Source organism: Dermacentor variabilis, chromosome 9 (assembly GCF_050947875.1).
Source record: "Dermacentor variabilis isolate Ectoservices chromosome 9, ASM5094787v1, whole genome shotgun sequence".
Lineage (NCBI taxonomy): Eukaryota > Metazoa > Arthropoda > Arachnida > Ixodida > Ixodidae > Dermacentor > Dermacentor variabilis.
The window spans coordinates 143,777,769-143,789,957 of record NC_134576.1 but is presented as its reverse complement, the minus strand read 5'-3'; positions in this window follow the sequence as shown (position 1 = coordinate 143,789,957).

Sequence of the window (12,189 nt, the reverse complement as noted above, 5' to 3'; positions counted from 1 at the left end):
CACCCATCCATCTGTCTGTCAGAAGGCGATTCCGCACCGAAGCCTGAAAAATGGCCAGAAAGAAAGGCAGACAGAAAAAAAAAACCTGCTACAAAATAGACAGCTCTTGATTGATAACTGAGAAGCTTGCGAGAGTAATCATCGCTCTGAATATTTTTTGCATATTTATCACTTCCACTTTTCAGCCTCTGCATTCATTTTCTCAGAAGAATCTCAAAATACTTGGGTCTAGCTGGGTGTGGAGTTGACTAAAATATGACGTTTGAAATTATATAGTAGGCATTCTTTTCGTTTTCTCGAAAACATACACCTACTATAAAAAAGAACGTAAGCACGAATTATTTTAACGCAAATAAAACACACTGCACTTGAAAATATGTATAAAATGTTTGAGATCTTTCCATGATTGGTTGGTCACTATGGTGTTCTCCCGTCGAACAGGAGGTAGCGCGGGCGATTCCCAGTCGCCGCGGCGGCATTACTGTAGTGGTAGAATACGATAATATTGCGGTGCTGGGAGACTCAAGAGAAACTAAGTCCTTGACAGCGGCGCCTCTCGCGACACAGGTAACCTTTTCAGGCGCGGTTGAACTTCAGTGAATTACTTTATACAGGTCGCATTTATTGTACACAACGAATGCAAACCTACAATGCACTCTTCAATAAAATTCGCGTCATTAACTTCTTGATCATGCCGTCAGAAGTGATTTTCCAATATTGAAATTGAAGCTAGTAAGTGCACCGGCCGATTCGAGTCATTACTATTTATTGGGTATTTACGCAGCACTGTAGACAGTTGAACTAGGCGGATTCACTCCTAGTATAGTGCTATGTATTTGGAATATTCATTTCCATAATAAATAACGTTCTTTCGTTATGCATGAAACCAATGAATAGAAGTTGAAAACAAAAAAATGCTGAAAACGATAATTTCGGCTCTTCTGAACCACGTGTTTCACATTGATCTGAACATCTCTTTAACATTCATTTAATCTGCTTGATGTGCTGTAGAAAAACCGAATTGTTATTGTTGATATTTTCTAACCTTCTCTGCCAATCAGGATCCTGGGTCATCGAATGTTTAAGCTATCCCCACGTACACGTCGTGCTGTTAAGCCCAAACTTCATTGTCGACGTGCCTTTCGTCTAATTGCCGGGATTAACAGACTGCAGCTGCTTTGTGAGCGTGTCTCGTCTTTTCCTGGGGAAGACAAGAGGGTGAGATTTTAAGGCCTTCGTCCACCGATAGACTCGGTGGATTGCGTTCAGCGCATGGAGCTTAGTGAGCTCAGTTTTGAACTTTATCAGCTCAACTGATGAAAAACCAAAAGTTAGTCGGAGTAAATTGAAAGGAGTGATACAGAAGCAGCGAGTTAACAAATACCTAGGGCTAGCACTGCTATCATTCCTGACATCGCAAGGCTAGCTGTGTTTCCATTATGGTATAACTTAATGCGATTATGACCATAAGAAACAAGCACCCGTTTCGAGAAAATCTGACAAGCCTACTGCGCCGCAGGTTGCACGGTTTCGTCGCTGAAGTTGGTCGAATTTTATCACTCCGCAAAAATTACCAGTGGCCACTTTTTGGAAATATCAGTGCGGCTATGGGGCTCTCCGCAGTAAGGACTTCGATTCTCCCATTGACCTGACCACCGGCCTCCCTTAGTTAAAAAGTTAATTATTTTAATTTCTGTAGTTGCTGCCGTCATTAATATCTCTACTCATCTTAGGTTGTCTGCCGCCACAGAAAAAATACCGAAGGTGGCGAGCAACTATCGCATTTCCCTTATCTTTGAGGATTTTAGGACACACTTGTTGAAACACCCGGTATAGCTGCAAACGCTTTCGTAAATTTGTTCTCATTTCTTCCGCGTAGTGCAGAAAACCGCACGCGCGTTGGGTTGACATCCCTGCCTTTCCTTACACTTCTCTCTCTCTCTCGTGTCATTAACTCAGCCTGCACGTCGCCGCTTTCAATGACTCCGAAGGAGGCTGAATGCAAACCCAGTAATCATACATAATAAGTCCGCATCACTATAAGTCGCCGTAAGGACAGGGCTAAGGCAGAGGAGCCGATGCGTTTGATCAGTCTTAGGTTCTTTCCAGTCCAATTATCTACCCTTCAAGTCAAGTTCAAGTTTATTCATTGACGATGTCAGTTTTACAAAGAATAGCGTACAAAAATCAATATTACACAGGAAGCCCCAAAGTTAGAAGCTGTCAGGAGGACTCCCATAGGGGAGTCCCTCGTGGTTTATAATAAGCCCTCACTTTACATCGAGTGGCCTGCTCAAAACTGCCCATGTGTTGTAAATTTTCCCACGTGTTCTCACCTCTACAGATGCCACTCATCTTTTAAACGAAAGCAGCTTCCTCATCATATGTGTGGCACAAGAAAAGAAACCAACGGCTTATGGATGGGGATATACAATATCTTCTAAAAAGATTCCGGCATGACACTGAAAAACATCGTTTGACGCCTGGTATATAATGGCACTGAACCACAGGCCGCTAAACCTCAAGTAAATTCAAGGCCAGTATATTCATTTCAAAGGCAAAGCTTGTGCCTCTATATGGTGTGGGGTTCTCACCCGTGCTCTTGGGACAAAGGAACGACAACACAGTAGTGCAAACAATAACAAGGGCATTTATTGCACATTTCATAGACTAATGCCTGCTAGGCGAGTTGCTGTCCACAAAACATGCCGATGGGCGCGCGACAAATCGCGGAAGTCCGACTCACCGCGACCGGATAACGATCGAACATGTTCGCCCCTATGCTGGACACCAATGCCTCGTCGTTCGCGCGTACGTCACGTGAACGGTGGCGTGTTCGAACGATAGTGTTCGTCCATTCCGGTGTAGGCTTCGCACGACGGTCTCGTAGAAGCATGGATCGGTGCACGTGCAGAACGTCCGCGCCGCTCGCCGAGTCCGAGCCAAAGAGGAAGAGCCTTCTCCTTTCCGCGCCCAAGTAACCTCGCTGTTAGGTGGGGTTAGCATAGCCACACTCGCGCCATCTCTCGCAATGCGCTTCAACCAGACCGGCTGCAACGGGCACCAAGTCACGGGGCGAAGCCGGATTACAGGAGACTGGAGCTATGCGGGAAAGCAACATATCAGGGGACGCGTGATAGACGCGCATGCCCACAATGAATATCTGGAAGCGAGTGATATTTTCAGTCAATACAGGGTAGAGAGAGAAACAAAATAAAGAAAGAGGAAAAACAAGGAGGTTGAATTAGGGTAGAGTTCCTATAATCTCTTGTAGGCTCACTGTACTTCTTTATTTGACCTGCTTTCATGCACCGTTTTGTACGTGACTTCATGTTCCATTTCGTGACCTTACCCGACGTTTTCTCTCAGGCGATTTAGTGAGTTTAAGCAACTGCACTTTAGCTTTCACTGTCTCTTATATGGCAGTGTTTGCAAACTGTCATTGGTGTGTATATATTGTAATGGAGAAGAAGAGCACACGAACTAGGCCAGCCAGATCGTTTCTCTCATGCCTGCTGTGCAACCAGTGGGCCAGCCGAATCGCCAGTGCTTAGCACGGGTGTGATCCGTTCGGGCAAGCAGCTGTTCCTGCTCTGCGTCACCTGCTTCCTCGGTTACGAAGAGACGTTGCCCTCGGAACTGTTCAGTGCACCCATTACAATTGGTGGAAGGTACGGGGTATTCAAGAACATCTACACCCTGGAACTCCGGTGTCAGACTCTGCCTCCCGTGATGCCTGGCTATCCCCAGCCGACGTCGCCGCCACCCCCCGTTGCCTGCTCTGGCGCTGTCCCGCAACGCCATCCAGCGGTTTTCAGCGGTACGGATGAACAGCACGTCGATGACTTGTTGGCTACGTACGAACGGGTGAGCTTGCACAATCGATGGGATGATACCGCCAAGTTAAATGCCGTCATATTCTACCTTGCGGGAGTAGCTCACCTGTGGTTTAAAAATCACGAAGCCGACTTTGAGTCCCGGTCCGCATTCAAGACCGGTTTCGCTGCACTTTTCGGTCGCCCTGCCGTCCACAAGTTGCGCGCCGAGCAGCGGTTACGAGAGCGAGCGCAACAACCCGGTGAAACATTCACCTGTTATATCGAAGAGGTTCTCGACCTATGCAAACGTGTGGATGCTTCTATGCCCGAAAATGACAAATTGAAGCACATTTTGAAGGGCATCGGCAATGACATTTTCCAAATGTTGATCACCAAGAGCCCGCGCACCGTAGCTCAGCTCATAAACTTGTGCCAAAGCTACGACGAGTTGAGGAGGCAGCGCGACTTGACCAGGTGCCCCTCAGTGGCTGAGGAGGCCCTCTCTTCCATGACACCCGCCGTGGTTGCTCAGTGGCTATAGCGTTAGGCTGCTGAGCACGAGGTCGCGGGATCGAATCCCGGCCATGGCAGCCGCATTTCGATAGAGGCGAAATGCGAAAACACCCGTGTACTTAGATTTAGGTGCACGTTAAGGATCCCCAGGTGGTCTAAACTTCCGGAGTCCTCCACTACGGCGTGCCTCATAATCAGAAAGTGGTTTTGGCACGTTAAGGTCCATAATTTAATTTTTTTTCTCTTTCATGACAGCCTTCTCTGATCGCTCCTCCTTGCTCACACAAATCCAAGCTTTCGTGCGGGAGGAAGTTGCACGTCAGCTTTCTCTGCTACACTTCGCAGAGCTACCCCAACAGCAGCCGCTGCCGCAGCAGTCTCCTACACAGCTCGCTCCTACGCGCCGGCGGGTTATTGAAGACCGTGTTGCTGAGGCTCTACCAATGCAGCATCAGCAGTACCCTGCCGCCGCGCCACTTACGCATCCGTCGCCGCGCAGCTCTCTCGTCAACCATTCATTGCGCTACATCCTCGGCCGCTACCGCCCGTTCATAATCCCGTTGATCGACCCTGCTCCTGCCTTTACTAATCCTTGGCGCACGCAAGACAACAGGCCGATATGTTATGCCTGCGGTATTCACGACTATGTTGCACGACTCTGCTGCCGCCGCTTGCTACACTCTGATGAGTTTGTGCAGTCGCCTCCCTACGCCGACGTGCAGCCTTTCCACGACACCTATTTAGTCGGCAGTCGAACAGGCCACCAGCCGAGCGCCCGGTCCTTACACATCGTTCACCTTCCCCGCGTCGCCGCTCGTTGTCCCCCATGCGTCGGCGCCCTTCACCCACGCAAGAGGAAAACTAAGCGCCGCAGTTCAGGAGGCAAGAACTGCGTCGCCATCGATCTGTACAAGTCCTCCATTGTCGCCTTCGAACGTTGTCGACCTTACTGTTGACGGCGACCCTACCGTTGCGCTAATTGATACTAGAGCAGCCGTGTCTGGCCTAAACGAACGCCTCTCTCGCGCTTTACGAAAAGTTACGATGCCACTTCCTGGGTTTTCTCTTCGCACAGCAAGCGCCCAGCCAGTTCAGCCTTCAGCAGCATGCACAGCTAGAGTTTTTATTCAGGGCGTTCTCTATATTGTGGAGTTTGTGGTTCTGCAGTCCTGTTGTCATGACGTGATACTTGGGTGGGACTTTCTTTCGTGAAATAACGCCGTCATCAATTGTGCACGTGCTGAAGTCGAATTATCGCCTCTGTGTGACGTGCCCCTGGTCGGCGCCACTTCGCTTCCCGCTAAGCTAGTTCTTCGAGAAGACATCGCCATACCGCCGAACTCGCCTGCCGTTGTTCCCGTCTTCTGTGGCGCTGTCTCTGAAGGAGCTGTCCTCTTCACTCCTTCAGAACTCTTCATGACCCACAAAGACGTTCCCCTCCATTTCGCCGCACTTGACATTTCAGCCGGTTTCAGCGCCATCGTTGTCTGCAATCCGCTTCCTACAGCCCTGATGGCTCTTTGCGGCGAAGCACTTGGCCATGTTCAGCCTCTTGATGACATGTTTATAACCGACGTGTCGGATACTTCGTATGCAGACCTCACTGACTTCTGTGCACTTTCCAGTTCTGCTCCGCCATCACCTGACTTATTCACACCTTTCATTGCCGATGACCTTACTTCCGAGCAGCGCTCCCAGCTTCTGCACCTGCTTGCCCAGTTCCGCTCTTTTGATTTCGCTCATCCTACTCTAGGTCGCTCGTCAACCGTCAGCCACCACATCGACACTGGCTCCAACGCGCCATTGCGGCAGCGCCCTTACCGCGTATCCGCCAAGGAGCGTCAAGTGATCAGTGAGCACGTGGACGACATGCTTCAGCGCGGCGTCATTCGACCTTCCAATAGCCCGTGGGCATCACCGGTGGTTCTCGTCACAAAAAAAGATGGTTCCATTCGGTTCTGCGTCGATTATCGCCGTCTTAATAAGATAACGCGCAAAGACGTCTACACTTTACCGCGCATTGATGACGCTCTGGACAGCTTGCAAGGCGCTAAATTCTTGTCTTCGTTTGATTTACGCTCGGGCTACTGGCAGGTCCCGATGTCAGCAGTTGATCGCCCTAAAACTGCATTCATTAAGCCACATGGTTTATACGAATTTAGTGTGATGCCATTTGGCCTATGCAATGCACCTGCTTCGTTTGAACGAATGATGGAAAATATCTTGCGCGGCCTAAAATGGAGCACGTGTTTGTGCTACCTCGACGACATCGTTGTGTTCGCCCCTAATTTCAACACGCATCTTCTTCGCCTTAGGCAAGTGTTGACGTCCGTGACCAACGCAGGCCTGCAACTCAACCTGAAAAAGTGTCAGTTCGCAGCGCGCAAGCTCATGATCGTAAGTCACGTCATATCACAAGACGGCATTTGCCCCGACCCATCAAAACTTTGCGCCGTGGGAGAATTTCCGAAACCTAAGCCACTCAAAGAACTCTGCGCCTTCATCGGCCTCTGTTCTTACTTCAGACGCTTTGTTCGCAATTTTGCCTCTATAATCTCACCTCTGACACAACTCTTAAGTGGCGCCAATGACCTATCCTCCTGGTCTCCTGCATGCGACACCGCGTTCGTGACCTTACGCCGTCTCCTGACGTCTCCGCCTATACTGCGACACTACGACCCCACCGCCCCAACTGAAGTGCATACCGATGCCAGTGGTATTCGCCTTGGCGCTGTCCTTACGCAGCGCAAGTCTGGCTACTCTAAGTACGTCGTTGCTTACGCCAGTCGTGCGCTGACCAAAGCGGAACGCAATTACAGCGTCACAGAAAAAGAATGCCTGGCCATCGTTTGGGCACTCGGGAAGTTTCGCCCCTATTTATACGGCAGGCCTTTCAATGTGGTTACTGACCACTACGCCCTTTGTTGGTTATCCTCTTTAAAAGACCCGTCTGGACGCCTTGCCCGCTGGGCTCTGCGCATTCAAGAATACGACATACACGTCATATACCGCTCAGCTCGCAAGCACACTGACGCTGATGCTCTGTCCCGCTCTCCGCTGCCAGCCGACAGGGGCTCCATCTCCACAATTAACGCGGTATCCTCGGTCGACATCGACACCTTCGCATCAGAATAGCGCAAGGATCCTTGGGTGGCCTCTCTTTTGGATCTCCCTTCTGACTCGCCTGCATCTCCCATCTCCCGCTCCCTGCCTCGCCAGGCTGTCCATTTTGCTGTCCGGGATAACCTCTTGTATCGACGCAACTACCAGCCCTATGGTCGCAAGTGGCTCCTAGTTATCCCTAGGACTTTGCGTTCCGACATATGTGCGTCTTTCCATACTGATCCACAATGTGCACACGCAGGCGTTTTGAAGACGTATGAGCGCCTTCGGCAACGTTACTACTGGCGAGGAATGTTTACTCTTGTACAAAAGTTTGTCCGCTCGTGCCCGCAATGCCAACGCCGCAAATCTCCGCCTCATCCGGCCCACGGTTTATTACAACCGCTTCCGTGCCCTGCTCGTGCCTTCGACCGTGTGGGAATTGACCTGTACGGGCCGCTACCACTAACACCCGCTGGAAAACGATGGATTATTGTCGCAGTTGATCACCTTGCACGCTATGCCGAAACCGCTGCTCTACCTGCAGCGACCGCCAGTGACGTTGCATCTTTTCTGCTCCATCGTTTTATTCTTCGTCATGGCCCACCTCGGGAGCTGCTGAGTGATAGAGGCCGTGTGTTTCTGTCGCAGGTGGTTGAAGCTCTCCTTGCTCAATGCCGCATAGTTCACCGGACCACCACGGCGTACCATCCTCAAACTAACGGGCTTACAGAGCGTTTCAATTGCACCCTTGGTGATATGCTCGCCATGTACGTTTCATCGGAGCATACAAACTGGGACATCATCCTCTCATTTATCACGTACGCATATAATACGGCTACACAAAGTACCACAGGATTTTCTCCATACTTTCTTCTCTACGGTCGTGATCCCTCCCATACCATCGATACGGTTTTGCCTTATACATCAGACACGTCAGAATGTGCTCCCGGTTCAGCCGTCGCCCGATACGCCGAGGAATGCCGTCAATTAGCCCGAAAGTTCACCTCCGCTGACCAACAATGACAAAAAGCCAATCGTGATGCCGACGCTACGAATCCGAACTTGTTGTCCGTGCCTTCTACCACGCCTGGACTTTCGACAAAACTTTTCTCGCACTATAATGGACCATACCGCATCGTCGAACGGACCTCTCCGGTCAACTATGTCATAGAGCCGCTTACATCGACATCCGACAAGCGCCGCCGTGACGGGATGTTGTTCACGTTCGCCGCCTGAAACAATTCTATGACCCGCTCGTCTCCACGTCGTAAGTCGCCAGGATGGCTCCGCTTTTGCACCGGGGGTTATTGTAATGAAGAAGAGCACATGAACAAGGCCAGCCAGATCGTTTCTTCTATGCCTGCTGTGCAACCAGTGGGCCAGCCGGATCGCCAGTGCTCAGCACGAGTGCGAGCCGTTCGGGCAACCAGCTGTTCCTGCTCTGCGTCACCGGCCTCCTCGGTTACGAAGAGACGTTACCCTCGGAACTGTTCAGTGCACCCATTATAAGATATATATATATATATATATATATCCCTAGTTTCATAGTGCTTTCCTTACTTACGTGAGTTCGTAATTAGTGTGTTTTATGTGATTTATCTAATCGTGCGGCTTTCTTATTGTAATATGTGAAATGTTGTAGGTGGCACACTTCAAAGCGCCTACATTTCCTAAATATTCTATATTTAAAGAAGGAAATGATGTGTAACGGTTTTAGGACAATTCACAAACTTTCAAAGCGCAACAGAAACACGACACAAAAGGAAGTTCAAACGCGGGCGCTACTTTCAACTGTTTATTCCACAATGCCGTCATGAAATATTTAACTTATGTAATTATATATAGCATAATATATAACATATATGAATATATAAATATTGCCCTTTGACAAAAGCTGTATCGGTCAAACAGGAAGGTGTGCTAATGACTAATTTAGAGGGCACGCATTGAATATTAAAAAAGAAGGAACAAGCGCATTAGGCGGATCGCGTGAACTCTTGCGGATGCGAGGCATCATTTAGTGGCGCCAACATTCTTGGTAAAAGCCACAATGAGCAGGTGCGCTTGATACTATAAGCATAGCATATATAAAAGAGGAGGGAAAGTTGCGTCAGTGAACCTTCTTTAAGTTTCTACACCGAAGTGGAGTTCAAATTCCTCGACGTGCTTATCAATTAGTCGGGCATTCTTTGTGCATATGTTCTCTCATGCTGTATTTTTTTCCCATAAACGCTTCTGCGCATGTGCCTTTCTCACATATATTTCATGACGACGTTGTGGAATAAACACTTGGAAGTAGCGGGGTGAAGATTGCAGTGAGGGGACGGGCGGAATGAATACCTGACTGGGAGAAGGTGAGCTTTGGGCTCGATTTCAGAGCGGCAAGTCACAGGAGGCGGCACGAAAACGCGCAGGGGACAGAGGATGAATATACTCATCCGAAGCAGCCATTGAACTTTAGCCGGCTGCACGGCGATTGGAAGTTCGCTCGCGCCGTTCGCCCTTGCTGTTCTTGCGCATCGGCGCTAAAGCTGTCAGTGTATAGCGCACGAACAGTGTTCGTCCCAGCGTAGCACCCGAACAAGCCAAACGCCTATGCGCACCGCCCTGAGCGTAAACATGTTATTACAGCCCGGAGCGAACGCAGCATGCAATAGCAGCAAATTAGGCGCGCGCTGGTTGGAGCGTCACTTTGTCTGCACTGTACGCCGTGCATGTACGCTCTGTGTGCCATTTTATCCCACTGAGGAATCCACATCGTTCTCGCGTGCAAAGCGGGATCCCGCTTTGTTTCATGCACTCGCGTTACCCCAATCACAATGCCATTCTTCTCTTCCTTTCTTTTTTTGCCGTGTTACCGAGGATTGAGTCTCAACACGGCGTTGACTATTTTACTCCTCTTGCGCGACTCTCCCACGATCGAACCCTCTCTGAATGCACGGCTGCGCAGGAACCCACGCTTGTTTTGCGCCGAGACCAGGATACCAGTAGCTTGAGTGACACCGCGAATTGGAAGTATAGCAGCAGACAGGGTTCTCCTTCTTCGTCGTTCTTTTTTCATCCGCGGCTCGACCTCCTCCTTCGCTTCGTATACCTGTCGAATTCACTTACTTCATTTCTTGTTTCAAGGACGCTGCGGCGTTCTTTCCTATTCTCCAGCTTGCGAGACTTCGTGCGGCGTGCTAGCCTCATCCGAAGCGCTGAGTTGCATTTAATGCAAAAGATGATGTCAGCAGGTCATGATAGCAAGCTTGCAGTGCAAGACGCTCTCTCGTGTTTTTTTTTGCATTCCGCGGTTGTACCGCTGCTTCGTGTGTTTTCTACAAGAGGCGCAGACGACACCGTAAGCGTAATACGCCATTGCAGTGTAGTAATTGAAAAAAGAAGTTTCATCTGTCACCAGCAAATAAAATCCCCTTTTGGCACAAATAGTCACACAGGCTGCTGCGCCAAAAGCCAAACTTCAGCCATTCACGGTCCATACGACGAACATCTTTCTCTCTGGGCATAGGCTATGCGTGGCAGCGGTGGCGACAGCGAAAACACAATCGAACGAAGAAGCTTATTATAATTCGAGCGGCTGTAACGTAATGCTAATACGTGATTATGTTGTAGTAATGCCTGCTGATCTGAAAGCTCTCAGGATGCGTAAGGGCGCGCATATCTTGCAGCGGTTGCTGAAAGGTGTATCACATCAATTGGCAGTCGCTCATGACCGTATTATATCGCGCCTCGATAACCGGTCGCTTTTGGATCCTGGAATGCTGGCCTCTATGGTCTTCCCGCCGGAAGTCGGTCAAGGCGCTATGGAAGTTTCTTTAGTTCGATTGGGTCATTCAACACCAACTGCCCCAACCGTGGGGCTAGAGCAATATCAATTTCCTAAAAAGATGACAAAGAAATTACACATATATAAGCGTTACTTTCGCAGTATTTGCCCAGTACATGTTGAGCCGAAACATCTTTTGCGCCCCTGAGGGTAATTTGAATTTCCCAGAACGGTGTAAAACCATGCGCGAAACACGAATTTACCAAAAGCGACTTTTTCGCGCATTCTTTAAAACTTCGCGTTTTTCCATTGTCCGAACATTGTGGTTCCATTGTAAAAACAGTTACACAGAATGCTTTGTTTTTCAATCCTTAGCATCGAGGTAAAACTGCGCAAATTATAGCGTTTTTGGGATAGTTTTCACAAAAATCACCACCCATGCACTCCGTACAGATGGTTAACGTGCGAAGCTGAAGCGTGCGGCCCCGTTGTTTATCACTAGGTTAATCCCGACGGTTCACTAAACGACGGCTTGATAGACTGCCGGATCCTTGGTACGCTGTTGCTGCACAAGAACAGGCTGCACGGGCCTGTTTTGTGCCCGGGCTGCAGCATCGGCACGGCGTAGACAAGGAGCTCGTTCCCGGTTCTGCTCGCGGCGTTGCTGATCGAAATCTGCCTGCTCCTCAGGAGTACGTTTGACGCGCGACCTACCCCTTTCGGAACCGAAGAGAAACTGCTGTGCGCGCGCTCGGCTGTAACGGAGAGCAACGACGTCCCAACTGGCGGAGCCGATCGCGCGCCTATCTTTCTCTTTTTTTCGAGCATGCGCATAGGGTTGCGCTGGAGGAGTTTTCGGCGTACAGTCGAGAGATGAACGGACGGACGAATCAGCTAGCCATATACAGGTTCGCTGTAAAAACGGCCGAGGAAGGAAACATGGAATTATTTTTAGAGAACTGTCTTTAAAACGTACAGCTCCTA